Here is a 19516-nt window from a genome sequence, read left to right on the forward strand (position 1 = left end):
ATCAGAGATTCTCAGAGGTGTTTTTTCCTTCTCCCTTTGAGAATGGCTTATGCTGAATAGTCAGTATGAGCTAAAGCCATCAGCCAAACTTCATGGAGGAGGGCAATGGAAAGAACAATCATGAGAATGGGCCCATGTTGGTACCAGTGGAAGGCAGTTTCAGCTCTCCTTTGCATCATTTGGGAATCTGATTCCCTGTTGGTTTACTTTAATGAGGATATGAACTATCTGAACAGCAGTTCACCCTTCAGTGAAATAGCTAAAAAAGCCCTCATGTCCTTTAAGCATTTAAATTTTTATGCTAGGGTCCCTATTACTGGCAAGCTAAGACTTCCTGGTTTTAGGCTAAGGTGGACAGACACAGTCATAAGAGAATAAACAGAAAACAGAACAAAAGTGATTCACTGTGAAGAGGAGAGAAGTTCTGGGAAGAAAGAAAATAGGTCAAAGTCATAAACATGGAAATGACAAAACATTGAACCTAAGCACTCACAAATCTCATTTTAACAAGCATAAATGGGGATTCTCAGGGCACTAAGCCAGTTCATGAGATATATTTTCCATAAGCAATTCTGAAGAAGACAATGGAAAAGTGGTAGGTAATCTAAATTTCCATTAAAATTATGAGAACATCCTCACCAAATACAAAACTATAAGAATCCTAATTAAAGACATTTTAACTACCTTAAGGGTCTTTTAAAGTGGACTTAAAAATCTTCATATTCAAGAGTTTCATCTTACCTGAATTATCACTCTGATCGTCATGCTCTGCAAGGTACTTATGACTACAAAAAAAATGAGTATAAGTACACTCCTCAGGTGGAGCTTGTTTGGGGGAATAAGAATATTTTTAAAACATTTATTGCAGTAGTTCTGTTGTCCATACTTTTAAAAAAAGATATAAATTGATAGTCGCACTTCCTAATTAAAATATATCTATTTACAGAGCATACTTGTGTCTCAGTTCAGATCAAATTTCATTTTGGTCTTACATATAATGTGCATTATATGCCCATATATACATATAAACATGTATGTATATACATATGTGTATGCATATAGGTGCAGGGTGAAGAAACTACTCCGAGTTTTACAAAAGTACTTAGTTCTTATCTTCTGGATAAATCACAAAAGTAAAAATTGTCTTTCCTTCTGGAATTTCCTGTAGTAAATTTTAACTACGGACAAATGATTAATTTATAGCTTTGAATGGAAGGCCTAACTTTGAGGTTTTCCACAGATTTTAGATTAGTGTTCTGAATCTTTTTCTTTTCTAGGCTGAACCCTTCTAGTTTGCTCTTCTTACCTTCCTAAAAGCACTCTAACCCAACCCATGTGATCTATGGTCTTGCAAAGAGTGCTACTGAGGTAACAGCAGAAAACACTTCCCCTTTAAAATCTACTTTATCAAAAATGACCCGATACAAAATACAATTTTCTTTTTATTCCTTATTTAAGCTGTGACTCCACAGACCCCTCTTCCTCGCTAAGTGCTGTGCCAGCTCCCCTGGGCCTCAGGATGATTAATTACCTCTGGTGCTTGTCAGCATTTGCAGCGCTAACTGCCGTGTGCCACAGCCTGATCCAAATGGTGCTGAAGTCAATGCAAAGAATCTCATTGACTTTCGGAGCCTTCTGGATCAGGCTCCAAACACACAGGGAAAATCACAACGGCAGTGGTGCTAAACAGGCTATTGACACTGCAAAGCATTTCACACAAACATCTGCAGTGGTCTCACACATCTAAATCCATCGCTTTTTTTTTTTTTCTTTCTATCTTTCTTTTTTGGAGAGCTTCTCCACACAGTGCGATCCCCAACACCAGCATGCTACACTGCCTGCTGTAAAACCTTAAACTTCACATTGCCAAGACAGGAGAGTTTAAAAAAAGAAACATAACCCTGTGAACAGCAGCAAAGAAAACATCAGCAGGAGGGGATGGTAAAGGCTGAGAACGCCTGCGAATGGAAAAGGAAAAAGAAATTGGAGTTGTAATCCCAGGAAAGAACGAGGAGCAGCCCTGTCTCACAGATATAAAGGGAAGGAGGAGGAGGAGGTGGTTAGTGGGAGATAATGGGAGGAGGGTCATCGCATGCCCCGTTTGGTTGCTGAATGTTAGATCAAACTCTGCAGCTTACCTTTGTAAACACAACCCCAAAATACCAACCCAAAGTGTCACTCGGTTGTGCTATGTGATCAATATCATCCCGATGGCAGGATTTTCCTCCACTTAGTGAAGCCGCTCCAAGCCCTGGAGTGGATTATTTTTAGGCTGGTGATGGGAAGATCAGCTGCTGCCTCCTATCGAGTTTCCAAAGCACACAAACTCTTCTTGCCTTTCTCATACGCTAAAGGGGGCAGGAAACTGGGAAGAGACGGGCAAGCAAAAAGCACCAATTTTTTGCCTCCTGAAACTACAGTCCTCTGGGATTTCTTCTGCTTGCTTTTATTTTCATTTTTTCCCTCTCTGGAGCAGTAAGATTCCAAGAAGCTGCATTGCAGCACATGGACTATTGGCAGACAGCTATTCTGAAATAATTGATTTAGACAAGGTAGTCTAATTTTTGGCAGGCTTGCAGAGATTCAGTTTTTGATTCCTACGTAAATAATCTTGGATAATTTGAATTTGACAACACAATTTTGCATGCCTTCCACATATAAAGCAGAAAAGTCTACTCAGATATTTTACTTTACTCACTTACCTAAGTCCCTCCAGCTCTTCTGCTTAAAATACAGACCAAATCTCGCTTTTTGATCACACAGGTTTGCTTCTCGTGAAATGGCTTTTTAAATACTTGAAATGAAATTCCAAACTAATCTGATGCTCCTACCAGGAATATAGTTTTCAACACAATAGCCCTTATTTACGTGGGAAAACATTTTTTAGTTGCAAAATCCATTGTATATGTTTATTTAGAGGTGAAGAAGTCCCAAGAGAGCCCACATGTGGTCGGTTGGTTTGTTTGCTCATTTTCTCGAAGCGCCATCAAAGATGAACCAAGATTCGAACTTTTCTATCGTGACAGTTTCACTTGAGCCTTACAACTTGAGGCCATAAATTGCAAAGACCTGGGACTTGTGGTGCAGCACCGGACATGTGGCAGTGCAGGGTGGTTTTGAGTACAGCTGCTGGAATCACAGAATAGCCTGAACTGGAAGGGACACACAAGGATCATCCAAACCAATTCCTGTTCAGTCATTTGGTAGTGGAGCTGGAGGCCCTTGGGACAGAATTCTGCTTAGACCTTGCAGAATCCAGGGATTGCATCTAGATCATTAGAGAGCAAATGGTTTCCAAGGGATTGAGGCCAACGTTGTTTCCATGAATGGGGTTACAGAGAATGCTGAGCTGAGAATGGACTTGGATGGCTGAGGCAAAACGCTGCAGGATTTATCAAAATTTTGGCAAACCCAGACTGCTCCTTTCTCTCTGATATTTCAAACCTGACTGTTGTAGGGATAAGGAATCAGAAACCTCAGAGCGAGAGATAATTAGTACCTTTTGTTAGCTCCCATTGATCTGAAATACCAATACAGCTTTACACTTCAACAGACCTCAACTCCAAGGCACTTTGAAATCTTTGACTTGTGTTTACTTTTTTTCCTTTTATTTCTTCCCTTTTCATGTATGAAATGCTTTAGAAAAAAAGATTATGGATTGAAAGTCTCTGAGTTCTGCTATATATCTATGACTGTTAAGAAGATTTTTTAAAAAATAAAAAAGCTTTAACCCATCTAATCATCTGAAATAGCATTGTCATGTAATATTTTCGACAGAAGTGAGTAACATTTATGGTCATAATTTTCTTCACCAAAACATGAATATTTAGTTCACTATTATTCAGTTCTGTCTTTCCTACAAAATTGTTTAAACAGGAAGGAAAAAAATAAGGCAAAATGAACATGGAATCAGCCAGCACGTTTCATTTTGCTGTTTCTAAATGGGGTACTTTCATTTCTCTACATGACAAGCTAAAGTGTTTTGAAATCCATTTTAAAAGGATTAAGAAAAATTAAAAACTCTGAAATGTCAGAACAGTCAGCCCTGATCTGGCTTTTTGTATCAGGGCTTTTCAATTTGTCAGGGGGAAAGAGGTGGGGGAAATGGTAATTACAGGAATTCAAAATGTTTCAGGGAATGTTTGGACGTTTAAAAGAATGGAAACAACCATCGGCCGAACCTCAGGTACCCCCAGTTCCTGCACGTTACCAGTTTTCCCAGTCAGCCTCCAGACGACGAGATCTGGTACCGACATCCCCCCAAGCCGAGGGTGATTCAGCTGCAGAGGTGCCAGAGGTGCGGGACCGAACCGGGCACCGGAACCGCGGGACCAAAGCGGGCACGGCCCCGCCAGCACCGGAACTGCCGCCCTGGCAGCGGATGCGGGTGCGGGGAGGGAGGCATTGCCGGGAGGGATGCGGGGAGGGATGCGGGGAAGGAGGCGCCACCCCCTCGGGCTCCCACGGCCGCCGCTCCCAGGGCACTCACCGGCGGCAGGGTCCCTCCGCGGGCTGGTGGCCCCGTGGTCCCGGAGCGGGGGGAGTGCCTCACCATGGCGGATGGGCAGCTTAAAGGCAGAAGCTGCTTCACCTGATGGCTTTAGGGAGGGAGAGGCAGAATGCAAAATATTCTTGCGGATCTTAACAAAACCGCTGAGTTTTGGCTCCTTCCTTCTGTGAAATCCACGGCCCGGCTGGCACTGATTTCCACACCCTGGTGGGCTTCCATCAGCTTGACCAGCTGAACACAAAAGAACCAAAATGGTGGCAGAATAGCGTGTGTGGGGAAAGGTTTTCATAAATTAGAACGCAGCAATGTGAGGAAAATGACCCGACGGCCCTGCAGTGTGAATTTCTTTGCCACATGTCCTGGCTGAGCACCCTCCACCTGAATTGTCTTGGTTTATTTAACCAGGAAAGGAAAGGTGGCTGCACTCTGGACCCTGCTCACACAACAAACTGTTCTGGTTTCAGCTGCCAGCAGCTCTCTCTGCCGTTTCCCATATTGTGGGCCAATCAATAGGTGCCCTTCTACAGCATTTATGGCAATCAAAGCACTGGGCCATAATGAGTTTCCACTTATTAGCCAAACTGAGGGAGATGCCTGCAAGCTCCTTGTCTTTTCCATTTCTTAGCTGAAGAGCTGAAATCACCATAATTTCATCCACTAAAATAGCTGTTTTGGAGAAAACCTCTCTTTATGCTGAACTGGATAAATTCCTTGCAGATTTTAAACCAACTTCCATAATTTATACCAGGGCTTTATGCTAATAAAAAATGCAGAGTCGATTATACAAGTTATGGACTATCAAGTCTTTATTTTGCTTCTAAATTTGTCACAGTAACAGAATCCCCACAGTGCTGTGTCAGAATTCGTGCCACCATATAAAAAGATCTGACTGACACAGATTTCAAGATTAATTTTACTTACACTTACAACCCTACTTAAAAAAAAAGTTTGCTATTTTCTTATTTTTTCTTTTAATTACACATTGCTCATTTTATATAAAGAAAAATTAATGGATCCACCAAGAAAATTGTAATGAAGTAGCAAAGACTTAATTTTTTTATTTAATTTTTTTTAATGTCATAGAAAATGCAGCCTGTTCTTTGGATAAATTCTCTTCTGTTTAAAATATTTATTGTTATTAAGCTTGGAGTGGGGAAACAGTAGAAGCTTAGTATTATTTGAAATATTTTCCACAGCTTTTTTTTTAAAGTTATCATGCCTGGTTTCTATGGGGAAAAGTGTTGTGGAAAATATATACAGCAAAATTTCAACAGAGCAATCTAAGTAGTGAACAACTCTATATGGAGAAGGATGAGAAAATCCCAGACCTCAGAGTTCATCTCTATAAAAGGTGTAGAAAGCCACAGGCCTTGAACAGGGATTTACAAAGCTTCTGACCTTTGAGGGACAACGGCGCCGTGGTAGAGTCAGAAGCCCCAGATACGATGCTGCCATTTGCCTTGGTAGCTCTTGATCTTGGCAAAAGTTAGATCCTGCACACAACATAAATTTTCACATCTCCAGGTTTACTTGTTCTGTTTGACAAAGGCTGTTTTACTAAAAAAAAAAAAAAACAAACCAAAGCAACCCCACAACAAACTACCAACACAGGCAACCAAACACATGTGGTTTGCATTACACTAATTTTTTTTTCCTTCAAAAACCCACAAAGTCTGATAGCTATTCCTTTCATGTTGAAGGGCTTTTCAAGGATAATGCAAGATCTCCACATCCTCTGAGTGTAGAGGTGTTGCATCATAAATACCATAAAGTAAACCTTTTGTACTACATTTTAGGTTCTACCAAACCCATAGACCCACTTGTATTATAAATTACAGTGATATTGTAGATTTTACATGTGTGTCTGTGTGTGAGGAACTGGGGAAAAGGGATTCTTTTTGTTTTTAAATAATCACAGAATCATTAAAGTTGGAAAACACCTCCAGGGTCATCAGGTCCAACCTGTGACCAATTCCTACCTTGTCACCCAGCCCAGAGCACTGAGTGCCAGCCATATCCAGCTGTTCCTTGGACACCTCCAGGGATGGGGACTCCCTCCCCTGTGCTATATTGGATTTGTGTCCTCTAGGCAGACACTGGACAATTCAGACCATTCTTCTGCATTGCCCAGAAAAATCACCATTATTTCTAACCCTGCAAACCCACCAGTCAGATTTTAAACTCTCTGCAACCAAAACAGAACTAATGTGGAATCAGGTTCATTTTCTCCCGTTAAACTCAACACGGCACCTACATTGTTCAGTCCCATTTACAAATGCTGGCTTTTAGACACATAGTAGTCAGAAATAAAACTTTTAGGTGTTTCATTTCAGAGTGAATGCCTGAAAGGGGCATTAGATACTAAACACAGAACTCGCCTCACCCAGGATTAAATGGCAGATGCTTTATTGCTTATGTGTCTGCCTGCTACTAGATTCCCTATATAGCATTTAGAGAGAAAAATACATTTTCAGATGATTATTCTTTTCATTCTAAGCCAGATATAGAAGATACATATTTATTTCTACTAATTCCACCCTGCATATGACTATCTCATCCCCTGGAGAATGACAGTGGTTAAAGTTTTGAAAATTTTATATGTATCTTTTTCTTTTTTTCTTCTTTGAGGTACAGAAATAAATTTTCAGCCTGATATATTTTTTGCCTGTATATTTTAAAAAGGCAATAACCATGACAAGTGTCTTGTAGAGGCCATCCCTACCATTTTTAGTACACCTGGTAGAACCCACATAGAATGTCTCCCATATGCCTTTCCATCTCTCATTGTAATTCCAGAAGTTTTCCTAAGCATAAGGAAAAACAAATTATCAAAACTATTAGAAATCTCTTTGACAGGAAAAGATGAAATTCATCTGCCTATACTAACCCTGAAATCTGACATCTGTTGCATACAAAATACAGTTTGCTTTTCTTTTCTGCTATTTGTTCCATATAGAATACATTCTTTAAAATTCCACTACCTTAAGAGGATGTATTTAATCCTTAAGAAGATTCATATCTTTTTTTGCAGGCAAGATATGTAGTGCAGTGCCTTACTTTCAGAGAAACATTCAACCATAAAGAGTCCCATATTTGTCTTTTATCTAAATCCTCATCCTCCAGTCTCTGAAGCTGCATATCTGTAAGCTGGAAGCTTCTTAACAAATCTCTGTTCAGACTTCTGAGAACAGAAAAGAACAACTGTTCAAATTCATTTCCATAAAAAGGACAAACCCCCAAATACATTTAAAATCATTGTGATCACACTTTATGTTGTATTTCAGTTAATGATTGGTCATCCATGTAATTCAACTGCTGCAGATTAAGTTCAGGATTAAGTCAAGGATTTAATACACTCTGCCCTGTCCTTTGTGTTATTTGCTACCCATGTATTTAGCAGAAAATACTGATGTCCTGGATCTCAGATCTTTTCTCATTCTCTTCTACCTGATGTCATCTGCTACCCTTGCTGGAAATCAGGGAATGGTAATGCAAATCTAAAGTCCGTTTTATAGTGCACAGAACTTTATTAAATCTCACTTTACATGGATTAAAATTGGGAATAAAAATTAATCAAAATATCAAGATTAAGTTAAAATTACTCTACTTCTTCACAGTAGGACATGTCAATGGCCTAGCAGTGGAAGGCAGTGTCTTAGCAGAAAACAAATTTGAAAACAAAACTTCCTAAATTATCCAGGAATCAGCATACTGCAGAAACTTTATGTCACAAGGAATGTTGCAGCCACAGATTTGCCCAAAACACCTTCTGAAGCTCCTGGGTAAGGTATATCTAAGGTACTTGTGTAATACTTCATCACAGGCCTGTGACATCCAGTCTGACAGCGTGGTCAAAGGGTTCATATAAGTAAAGAAAAAATGGGATAAATTCTTACAACACAGATCCAAGTCCAAGACAACCACAATACCACATAGTACAGAAATTATAGAACATGAAACAGCCTTTGTGGTGAAAACAGCAGTTCCTGGGGAGCAGTAGTAGCAAAACACCTCCCTGAAGTGCATAATGATTCCAGGCAGACTCTTGGCAGACAGCATAAGATTTATTAATGTGACTTCAGGGACATTTACATCAAATCTGCTATAATAAAGCAAAAGGTTTGAGAAATGCAAAAGGGAATTAAATAGACTTTCATCATTGTTCACTCTCTGTTTTACATCTTGTCCCAGTAGCAGTGAAGAGCAGCACCTTCTCATTTCAAGTGGCCCAATGGTTCTTTTGCATTTTCGCATAAGAAATGCTGGCACACTGAGGCAATATAGACACCATCAAAATAATATGACCAAAACCACCCTAGCCAAATCTTTACTTTGTGAACTGGTATGTAAATGGACTGCACTCAGCTATTCTGATGAACTGATTCCTCCCTGCTCCCAGTTATCTCAGGAAGACCCCGCTGGTGTATGTGCAATGCTGTGTGTAACGTGTTAAGCATTCTCACTCTAGCTGCAATTAAAAATGAACTCCATCTGTACATTCCAGACCCAAAACTGGTCTGTAGATGCATCATCATCCAGCAGTTGCTTCAAATTACAGCATTATATCTACAATGAGACATGTTCTGTGAGCCAACTTGCAGCAACTGACTGCAAGATGGGGCTGAGGGATGTCTGAGAGAAGTTGAACACAACTGGGTTTAAATTTGAACCATAAGGCAACAGCCACTAGTGATAAGAATTGTAGACATATCACATGTTGTGCCTGAATAGATTAAATGGTATCTTCAGGAGGTTAAACTCCCATTTCTCTCTTCAGAAAACTGTAGATGGAAATATGAGTTCATATGTCCAATAGTAATTTCATACATTGTAGGGTGCCCTGAGCAGGTGATGTGCATGTGAACTCTTTGATTTAAAAAAGATACAACAAACTCACTTTATCTGTTGCTATGGCAATAGTATGTTGTTGGAAAAAAGTAGCTAATGCTATTGTCATTCATGTGGTTCCACAGAAATGAGAAAGAAACTGTGAGAAAAAGTGAGGGGGAAAGAAAGGAGAAGATTTCACTTTAGAGGATGTCTCTGGGAATATTTGTGTCTTTCAGGGAAAATACAGCTGCACATCCTTCTTACCTTCATTGAGCAGACCCTTTGTAGGTGGCTTCATTTGAGCTGGATCTTTGGCTAAATCACCACTCAGCCCAGGTAGCTGGTGTTTAATTAAACTGGTTCAATGCTAGTTGATAGGAAAACCACAACTAGCAGAATTGGTTGGAATTTTATTTTGAAAAGTTTTTGTTGTTCTGTCTTCCTTGTTAAAAAAAGAAATAAGAAGTATTTGTGTTATATATTTACTTTTTACTTACAAAAATACAGTAATTTTTCTTGTTTCTAATTTTTTCTCCCTCTTTTATTTCCTCTCTCCTTTTAGAAGCAAAACACAGAGGAAGAAACTGGAAAATCTTATTTTTCTGATGTTTTTAGGGTCCATAGTACCTTGTATTTCTGGAGATGACAATTATGATAACATTGTGAAAACTCTTGTGTGTGAAAAATTTATCTATCTTTTTCCTATGACATTTCTTTCAGCATTTTCAAAATGCAAAATCCAGGGCTCCATATGTTGAAAGTTTTTACTTGTCTTTTCAAGAAGCAGTGCTAACGGTGTTCCTACTGAAGCTGGGAGGAATGCAGATTCCTGAACTCCTGAGGAAACTTCCAGAGATAAAAAGAGAGACATAAATTAAAGTAATAGAAGATGGGGGATATATGGAGCAATGCAGTTATTCAATGTATTAAACATTTTATTATGTCTGGGTAACCCAATGAAGTGGGATCCTGATAAATAAACTGAAATGCTATTTTATAGTGCATAATTTACCATGGTTTCTGGACACAATTTTGAACAGTAAAAAAAACAAGATTCTTGTTTAGAAAACTTTCTCTTCTGCAAAAATACATCTCAGCTTTCACCAAGAAAATTTACAAGGGTAGAATAGTTCTCTTATCAAAGCATTCTGTGTTTTGGTATCAGGTATCACCAGTAAAAGTACCACTACAATTTTGAAACAACCTCCTTTTCACTCTCAGTTTGAAGCATTCAACTCTGGTACCTGAACAAGATGTACTGGTATCCAGGCATCTTCCATCTATGTATGGAGCTGTGAGAAGAGTGACACAGGGGGAAATTCCTACTCCCTACTAAAAACTTATTTTCAGACCTACAGGTGTCATCCCCCTGAGCTCTAAGAAACACATCAATAAAGACAGAAAGTTACTGGTTGGAGCTTGTGGAATACTTGATATGGGGAAATGGGAACACACACAGGAGACAAATCAGCCTGAAATTTAACCAGGAGACAAAAATAATTGATGGAATTGTTATGTGCTTGTGTTCAATGTGGCTGTGGTCAGTGCCACAAAGTGCTCTGGCACTTACCTGCACTTTCTGCCTCAGTACAACTAAGCCAGCCATGGAAAAATATTTCCATGTCAAAGATATGTACTTTAGGTAGTTTGCACAGTTGGTGAGGGCTAAAGGAGATGTAATGCATTTCAAACACTCTGACAGGTAAGAGATCTAATTGGCACCATTCCCAGCACAGGTCTTTGCAAGTGCTGTACTGCCGTTAGTTACTAAAGTTTTCCAGGAGTCCTTTACTTAGAGACAAGGCAGAGGTGTGATGTCTGATTGTGGTTTAGAGCATGATTTGAGGTTACATAGTAGTACAAATTGAGATTTGAGTCCCCCATTACCAAAATTTCCTGAACTGGTTTCATTTTGAAAAAATGACCAAAAAAACTTGCAAAGGCAAGGATAAGGGTATCATAATACGGAAGATGATAAAATGACTAGATAATGCCTGTCCCTAAAAAGTAAAGCTTTCTGTGTCCCACTCTTTTGCAAGACATAGCAAGAAAAAAGTCGAGGGTATGTGAGTTACTCAATGTCATCTTAGTCACCTCTTGGCCCAAATGGTCACCTCAGCCCCCTGTGTGCCCTCAGGAGGCACTTCTATCAAAATTGCATGACTGAAGCTGATCACCACAAATCAGAGTGAAATCAATCAAAATTGCATGACTGAAACTGCTTAAAACCAAAACCAACTACAAAATAATTTTATAGTGAATGTTCAGTGTCTTCATTAAAATAGCAATCCAATTACTTATTCCACAATCAGCACAGTACTACTTTTGGGTAGGGTTAATTTAATGAAAAATAAGAATTTATCACAGATGTCCTGTGGCCTGTACAAATACATATTCAACTACTTGCCTTCCCAGCAGCAATTACACATGAAATGGGTGCCTGAGTAGTCCAAGATGAGCATTTGCTGGCTGCTGAGTTGGACTGTGAGAAAACCATCTTCCAAAACTCTCTGTAGTAGTGACACAGGAAGATTGTACGTGCAGACCTGAGCTCTGCAATGCTCTCAGCAACTGTCTTGAGGCAAGTGAGCCTAAGGAAATGTGACACAAAATATCTGAGAAGACAGCTGGGCCCAGAGGGGCACAGAGCTAGGGGAACTCTGGCTCTACCACCCAAGGGAATGGGAAGTGGATTTCCCAACAGCCTTAATTACAAAAGTGGGACCAGGAGTCCCTGATCTTTTGTACAGCCTTCTGCAATTCACATGCTCATAGAGAAATTATGAAGAGGATTATTTACCCAACCCTGCAAATTCCTGCTCAGCCTGCACTCATGATCCCATCCTGGGACTGCTCTGTGGGTCCCAGCCAGCCACAGGCCCAGACACAGGAGCTGGCCCATACAACAACTCTTCACTTCTTTGTTTCCCATCCAGCTTCAGTTCTGGACACAGAGCGGGTGTTTACTTTGAAAGGAAGAGGAGTAACATGCGTGCCCAAGGGATTCATCTCACTTAAAGGGAAACCACCACTGCTCTAGACCTGTAAGAACAAGTATTCCAACTCAACGTAGCCATAAAAGAAAAAAATTAAAAAAAAAAAAAAAAAAAGAAAAAAAAAAGAAAAAAAAAAAAACAACCAGCAATTAGAAAAATTAGAAACTGCAAGCTGTATTAACATAATGGCAACAGCAGAAGCCATTCCTTGTGCAACAGCCTTAGATAACTGTCTGGAAATCTGTATACAGTAAAAATAGTGATTTTGCTGAGTTCTCAGTGGACACATTTTGACATCACTGTTATAGTAAGAAGAGTAATTCATTGCACTTCTGATGATGACTCTCTCAATTGCTTGTTGCTGTGCCACATGGTGTTCAAGCTGCTCTAATAAAGGCACTAGATAGTACTGGTCCCACCAGCTGCCAAAATGACATGTGAACACGCCTTTGGGTTGCTAATTCTGAGTTGCCCAGGGTTACACCAGGCTGTGCTACAGCAGCAGTTTCAGAAAGCATAGCAGACTATGAGCTGTGTGGATCTATAATTAAACCTACTGCTTTAGACTGAGAGAGGAATAAATTGCTCTAGACTAGGCAGAAATAAAGCTCTGTTATGATTAGGCCACCATTTCAAATTGTGGATCTCTCTCCTACTGAGAGGCAACACACAAAGCTTTGCACTTGGCAGACCAAAACCATTAGCAGCAGCCAGGGATGTTCAGTGTCAGGCAAAAAGGAGGCACTACATACACATTCCTGTGCTTCGAGTGAAGAAATTTGTTAATATGTAAAATAAACATGCATTTCATAAATAGTTTTGACATATATTGTGGGCAAACTGCTGCAGCAGATTGAGGATGTTTATGCTCTCAGCTGGTTTAATGACCCAGTGCACAGATAAAATGAGTGAGTTGGCTGCTAAAGTGACAGAGAGTTCTAACAAGAAATATATTAAGAGTGTTATGAACACAGGATGAATAGAAACACATGTATGTGACAGCAGCAGATGAGAAAGTAGAACAAGGGGTAAAAGAATAGCCTGTACTGGTAATGAAGAACACCATTCCCTTGACACTGTTCCCAGAACATTGTTCTCAACAGTAAAATTGAGTCATGTGATATTTAGGCCAAGCCCAAAAGGCCTGCACTGAAGCCCACAGGACAAGATGACTTCACAGCACAAGATGCTCCAGCATCCTCGCAACAGGATGGCAACAAGGCTGCAGCCTTTTGTTCCCCCACTGGCCTGTTGGAAAAACAGATATAAATTTCAAGTAAACAAGTTAGAATGGGCAAAATCAGCAACTTTTCAAAGATTTATGGAGGCTGAAGTATGCAAGAACCCAAAACAACAGACTGTCCTATAACACTGACTCCTAAAGGTTTTCAAAGATCCATCAAAACCCCAATTGTTGTCAATCAAGAATAACACCAGAGAAATTATGAGCACATGACAGACAGTGTCCTCTGCTCTCTGTGTTGCACACAAGTGATGCTTGCTGGGGAGACACACATGGGGGCTTGCAGCCATGATATGGGACTGTGAGTGAGTGACATGTTTTAGGGTATGTTAGTGCATAACATCAACTTACACAGAGATTTTGTAATACAGTAAAAAATTCTCTTTCTCTATATCTAAGATTTTGTTACATTGAATTTTCCTCTTTTTTTTTAATATTTCTGTGTCCCTTGATGTCTTCACCTTTAGCATTTCTAACATCTGGCCTGAATATGCTATGATGTAACTCATGCTTGTAACTTGTCCAAAACAAGCTATTGAAACAACTTTTTTTTTTTTCAGAAATCTTTTACTTGTGTGACAATAAATATCAGTTCCCCTCTCAGTTTCTACTAAAAGAGCTCAATTTCTTCCACTAGTTCTTCACAGTTTCATTATAAGAATGAAGACCAGGCAGGATTTTTGGTCTTTTGCTTTACCAGCTGCTAAAAAAATTCTTTGCCAGAATTTTTTGGAGTTGATTTAGAATCCCATAGGCTGGTTGATAGAGAAAATATATAAGAACAGCAGGCTACAAAAAAATCATTTGTTCATGCATGGGATAGAGATTTACATTAAAAAAAAAAAAAAAGGAGAGAGAAAAAAGAAAAAACACCTACAAAATGCTGAACCATGAAATTCCCCAAAACTGTAAGAATATACATACAAGTTGGAAGAAAAAGAGTAGAAAGAAAGAAAATATCATTCCTGTATTAAGACCCTTAAGTAAGATGTTATTTTGAGGATTTTAGGGAGGATCAATATTAAATAGCACTGCTAAAGAATTTTTTTTTAAACAATCAAGGTAACAAAGATATTTGCAAGTCTGAATTCAGGGGAAAACTTCTTCTGCTTGTAGATCTGGCTAAAAGCTTAACCGTGTCCATGTAATTTGGACAAACTAACCTGGCATCTGAAAAAGCTGAGTATTTGAGGATACCTAGCACTGTTAAAACTAATTTTCCAGTGGGGGAAAGCTGCTGATGTCCCCTCTCTCAGGGTAACCCAAAGTTAAGTTGCTTTCAAATGTTCTCTACAGGTACTTTCTGAAGGATATTTGAACTGTAAACTTTGACTGTACAAAGAACCTGAGGTATTCAGGCTTCCAGCTCATTGCTCATTTGGACACCTGGATTTATGCAGGATGAATATAAGTCATTGTATCAAAAATGATGTGTACATGTAAATGTCTACAACATTGACTTGATTTGCCAAGGTGTTTGGATCCTTTTATAGTAAAAATAAATCAGTGTTGTTACTGCAAAAATTGATAATTTTCACAGTATTTTATATCCAGACAGGTAATGTCTACACTATTTGTCAAATAGTGCAATAGTCTTGGTAATAATAATAATAATAATAATAATAATAATAATACTTCAAAAGTTTGAAATTACTCTTTAATATTCATATTTCAATTCTGATTTCTTCTGTGTCCATGAGATTGCCAAAATGAACACAGTCCATCCAGCAGGCACTGAATTAAATACCGTGCATTTCAATCTGCTGCAGCAAAGTAGTTTGCTCCAATTCATTTCTGCAGAAAGTCCAAGAAATACACCAGTTCAAGCATAAACTCCGAGTAATCATATTCCTTCCTGCCTGCTTTTCAGAAATTTCAGACCCTTGAACACTTCCTTTTTTATAAACATGGTAACATTTATTCACCTAACTCTCATGTATGGACAAGCTGTGTTAGCCCAAGACCTGCACAAAGTTTCTAATAACAGGAATGGGTAATTTGATAGATTTTACCAGGCCCATTCCCTGTTTCCTTTACACTGGTTTGATTTCAGCAGAACTGCAGGGATCACTGTAGCTATCCATGGTTCAGGAAAGGAGATTTGGAATTCTGAACTTTCTGTTGCTACAGAGAGGCCTAGAAAGAGCATATCCCAGTTCACCCAGAAAGTGTAACCCAGAACTTCCCACTACATGCTTCCATTGAGCCTTCCTTACCTGTTTCCATAGCATTCATTAAATCAGGTATGTCCTAGGAAAAGGGCAGTATTGGGCCCACCTGCACTGCTACTTATGGAGCCTCAATTAGACTGCATGCACACAAAATTAAATCCCAGGCCCAGTTGGGCCAACAGCAGTTAGGCACTGGTTTTTTAATGCATTTGGCTTTGACCCACACTCCATAAGGCTCCAGTGTGGAGAGAGAACTGCTGTGACATGCTTTTCCTGTCTTTTCACAATACCAAGTGTGGATGTCAGAAAGGGCAGAGCAGATCTCGAGCCTGGCAATTTGGAAGGGCAGGGCTAATCCCATGCCAGGCAGTTCAGAGGGTGTTGGTGTGAAAGGAGACCCCAGCCATCATTACTGAGATGTTTCTTGTCCAGCCATGCCTGATAGACATTAATAGCAGCTCCACACTGCAGAAAATTTCCCTAATTAATCGGCTAAGTTCCATGACATGCTCCCTGGTAGGTTACAGCCTCTGAGCATTAACAGCTCAGCACACTGAACACCTCTGGGTTTGTCCATTTGCTCTTACACATGGACATGAATGAAAGGACTTCTTTCTTCAGAAAAACAATAATCTAATAGTTTATAGTGACTGAGTGGTGGTCAGAAAGGAAACTCACAGATCTTACTATTCCCAGTGGAGTCATATGACATGGAACATATTTTTTAAATAGCTTTATTCCCACAGATTTTACTTCTATACCAGCACTTCCTTGAAATGATCCAGTTTGGCTCTTCTTGTTCAGGGACAGTCAGGAATGACAGGATGGAGATGATAGTGAGGGGAAGGGAACATGCACAGTTCCAAGACCTTGTCTACACCATGGCATGTGGGAATGAGTGCTGCAGTAGCTGGTGGTGATGGAGGAGCTGAAAACCCTTCCTCCAGACTGGGAAACTTGTTCCTGCACGCCATTTTCATGATGCTCTAAACCAGGGTACATGTCCCAAAGATGTAGAAAGCATTATATTCTTTGTTCTGTTCTCCATTTCTCTGTTATTAGAATAGCAAATGTTCTTATTTGCTATTATTAGAATAGCAAATGTTCTTATCTCCCTGAGTGCTGTGACCCACACAGTCCCATCCAAGAACAAGATGTCAGTACAAACACAGAGAAAGGAGTTAGGATGTATTTAGCTGAGTAATGTGTGCTCAGAGCTGAGTTTCATCCTTGGATACTGGAGCAGGTGGCTGATAAACAAGGCAGAGTTACTGAGACCAGAAAGCATAAAATGCTCCCTGGGTTAAAAACAGGGAGAAAGGAAGGGCCTGGGGACTATCTCCTCTGTCTGTTCTGGCAAATACTGCCACACAGCAACAGTTTAGGTAGCTGGAGACTCAATTCAGAAATGCACTCTTGATCTGATCTAAAATATTGATACAGATGCATTTGAACCATTAGTCAAACACTTGATCCTGGGGAAAAAAAAAGCTGGAATAAATAATCAAGAAATTTTGGTGAGCACATAAAATAAATTAATAAGTCAATAAAAATTTACAGAGAATAAGTCAAACCAGTATAACTTCAACCTACAAACCCAGGCCTGTGTCTAGGAGGAGATGGAGTATATGCCCTCTATCATAAGCTCGGTGAAACTCTCAATAGCTTTCACATAATTAAACTCCAGGACTGTGGTTTTCACAAAATGATTTAAATGTGGGGACAGGGCTGGTTGCTGTAGGAGTAACTGTAGGAAACTTCCTTGGGGCACACACAGCCAGAGGCAGAGGGCTGGAAGTCTCTGGCTATGCCCCAGCTCTTACAGAAACAAACCAGAGGTCAAAGCAAGCCAGTGGCTGAATTATGTCAATGTTGCACAAGAAAAGGTAAATGACGGAGGTGTATAAATGAGGAATGTGAAGCAGTAATCCTTCTGATTCACTCCCTTGCAATATCATGTTTAATTCTGAGCACTACATTATAAGCAGCCCAGAGGAGAATAACGGTGATGATGGGAAGTCTGGAAGATCTGAACCAGAAGACTGAACTCACGGGTCTGATCCCGAAAAGGAAAAGTCCGAGCTGAGATGGGGCCTGTTTTCAAGTAGGCACATGCCTGCTGAATCTAATCCCCAGATGTGTTTTGGATAACACAGGAAGGAATGGACTCATATTACAGAAAAGAAGATGTAGTAAAGATTAGGAAAATCTTTGCTATCATATAAATCTCTATATTGCCTGGACAGGTTATCCAGTTAACATCACTGATAGTCTTTAGGACTGGGTTACATATCTGTCTATGAAAAAGGACAGAAGTATTTAAGATGCTTGTTTGAGGACTGTTTCAGCCCTGTGAGTGAAAGATTTGTTTTTGATATGAAGAGAAAAAAGAAATTAAATCAGTTTTAATTATTCACGGACCTGCAAAAATATTCTTACTACGTGAACCCCATCTAGTATGGCATCTGTGATGTGTGCCACATATCCTAATGTCATTTCTTTCTATGTAAATGAAAGTTGAACCCAGACTCAGCTCCCTGCTTGGGATATTGCTAGACTGTGAGAAGAGAACTGAACTGTATTATGTAGCTGAAGTATTAGTATTGATAAATCGTAAAATTTTCACAATGTCGTGAATCAAATTACAGGGGGTTTTAATTTCCCCACTGTGGTCAAGAATGGGCTGTCCAGTCAGGCAGTGGGGTCAAGAAACCAGAGGATATGGTACTTAGTGCCATGGTCTCGTTGATGTGGTGGTTTTCAGTCAAAGTTTGGACTCAATAATCTTGGAGGTTTTTTCCAACTTGGTCTGCTGTGGGCACAGCAAACTCTGACAGAAGCATAGGGCTAAATGTGTGGCAGTTTGCATGTGGCAAAGGTTTAAAATGCTGGAGTTAAAAAAATAATAATTAAAAATAAGTACATGGAAAGTGACCAGCAGGAATCACACTCCTCAGAACCCTATGGCTACTAATTTCATCTTATTAAAAAATAAAGAAGCCTGAAAGGTGCTGCCTTGATCTGCATAGTAGAAGAGCAAGCTCTCTATCTCTGCTGGGTCTCTGATCTGCAAAGTAGAAGAGCAAGCTCTCTATCTCTGCTGGGTCTCTTGGAACACTTCAGAAAGAACAAACAACCCCCCAGTATGAATATTCTTTTTAAATGCCTGCCTACTGATGAATGTAAGTGGGAACGTTCAGTTTGGCAGTGATAGGTAAGGTCCTTCTGCTCCACAACACATCTTGAATAACCAGAGGACATCAGTGTCCCACTTGTGGTACGTTTTCACCACGGACTGAGACAGGACTGAGCTCCTGAGTCTCCAGGAGTGACTTTGTGACTTCAACAGCCTCTACTTTCCACTTTCTAAATGATATTAAACCCCAAATTCCCTTGCAGCCTTATGTCAGCAGTGGATTACTTTATTTTGCCCATTCGGTTTCGATAAGACAGTTGGAATAGCAACACCGTGTTTTTATGCTTTGTTACATTGTTAGGAAGTGAAAAGGAGCAGCAAGGAGCGCGTTCCAGCTCCCCTTCCCACCACGAGGCTCCGTGTGGCTGCTCTGCCCTCTGCCGGGGCTGCTCAGCAGGGAAGGGAATGAGGCTGGAGAAACCCCCGGCATTTGGGGACGGAAAAAAACCCGGAATTGTTTGGCACGGTGCCTGGGCTCAGCTCCCGGCGGCCGGGGCTCCGCGGACGAGCCCACCTCCCCTACAGCCATGTCCTTTGTGCCCACAGGATAGCAGCCACGTCCTGCCAACG

General features: G+C 40.1%; 1 protein-coding gene across 5 annotated transcripts in view; it reads right to left on the bottom strand.

The window, feature by feature from the left end:
* ABCC9 (ATP binding cassette subfamily C member 9) overlaps positions 1–4254 on the bottom strand; it is a 71923-nt gene extending 67669 nt beyond the window's left edge. For 4 of the 5 annotated variants that reach the window (XM_053943357.1, XM_053943354.1, XM_053943355.1 and 1 more), the window contains exon 1: positions 4211–4254. The gene's annotated coding sequence lies outside the window, so the exon portion shown is untranslated. Of the gene's footprint in view, positions 1–2138; positions 2207–4210 lie in introns of those variants that run through there. The other variant, XM_053943353.1, reaches the window with a different exon arrangement.
* Between the last annotated feature and the right edge of the window lie 15262 nt (positions 4255–19516).

The sequence above is a fragment of the Vidua chalybeata genome, chromosome 5, assembly GCF_026979565.1.
Source record: "Vidua chalybeata isolate OUT-0048 chromosome 5, bVidCha1 merged haplotype, whole genome shotgun sequence".
NCBI classification, from domain to species: Eukaryota; Metazoa; Chordata; class Aves; order Passeriformes; family Viduidae; genus Vidua; species Vidua chalybeata.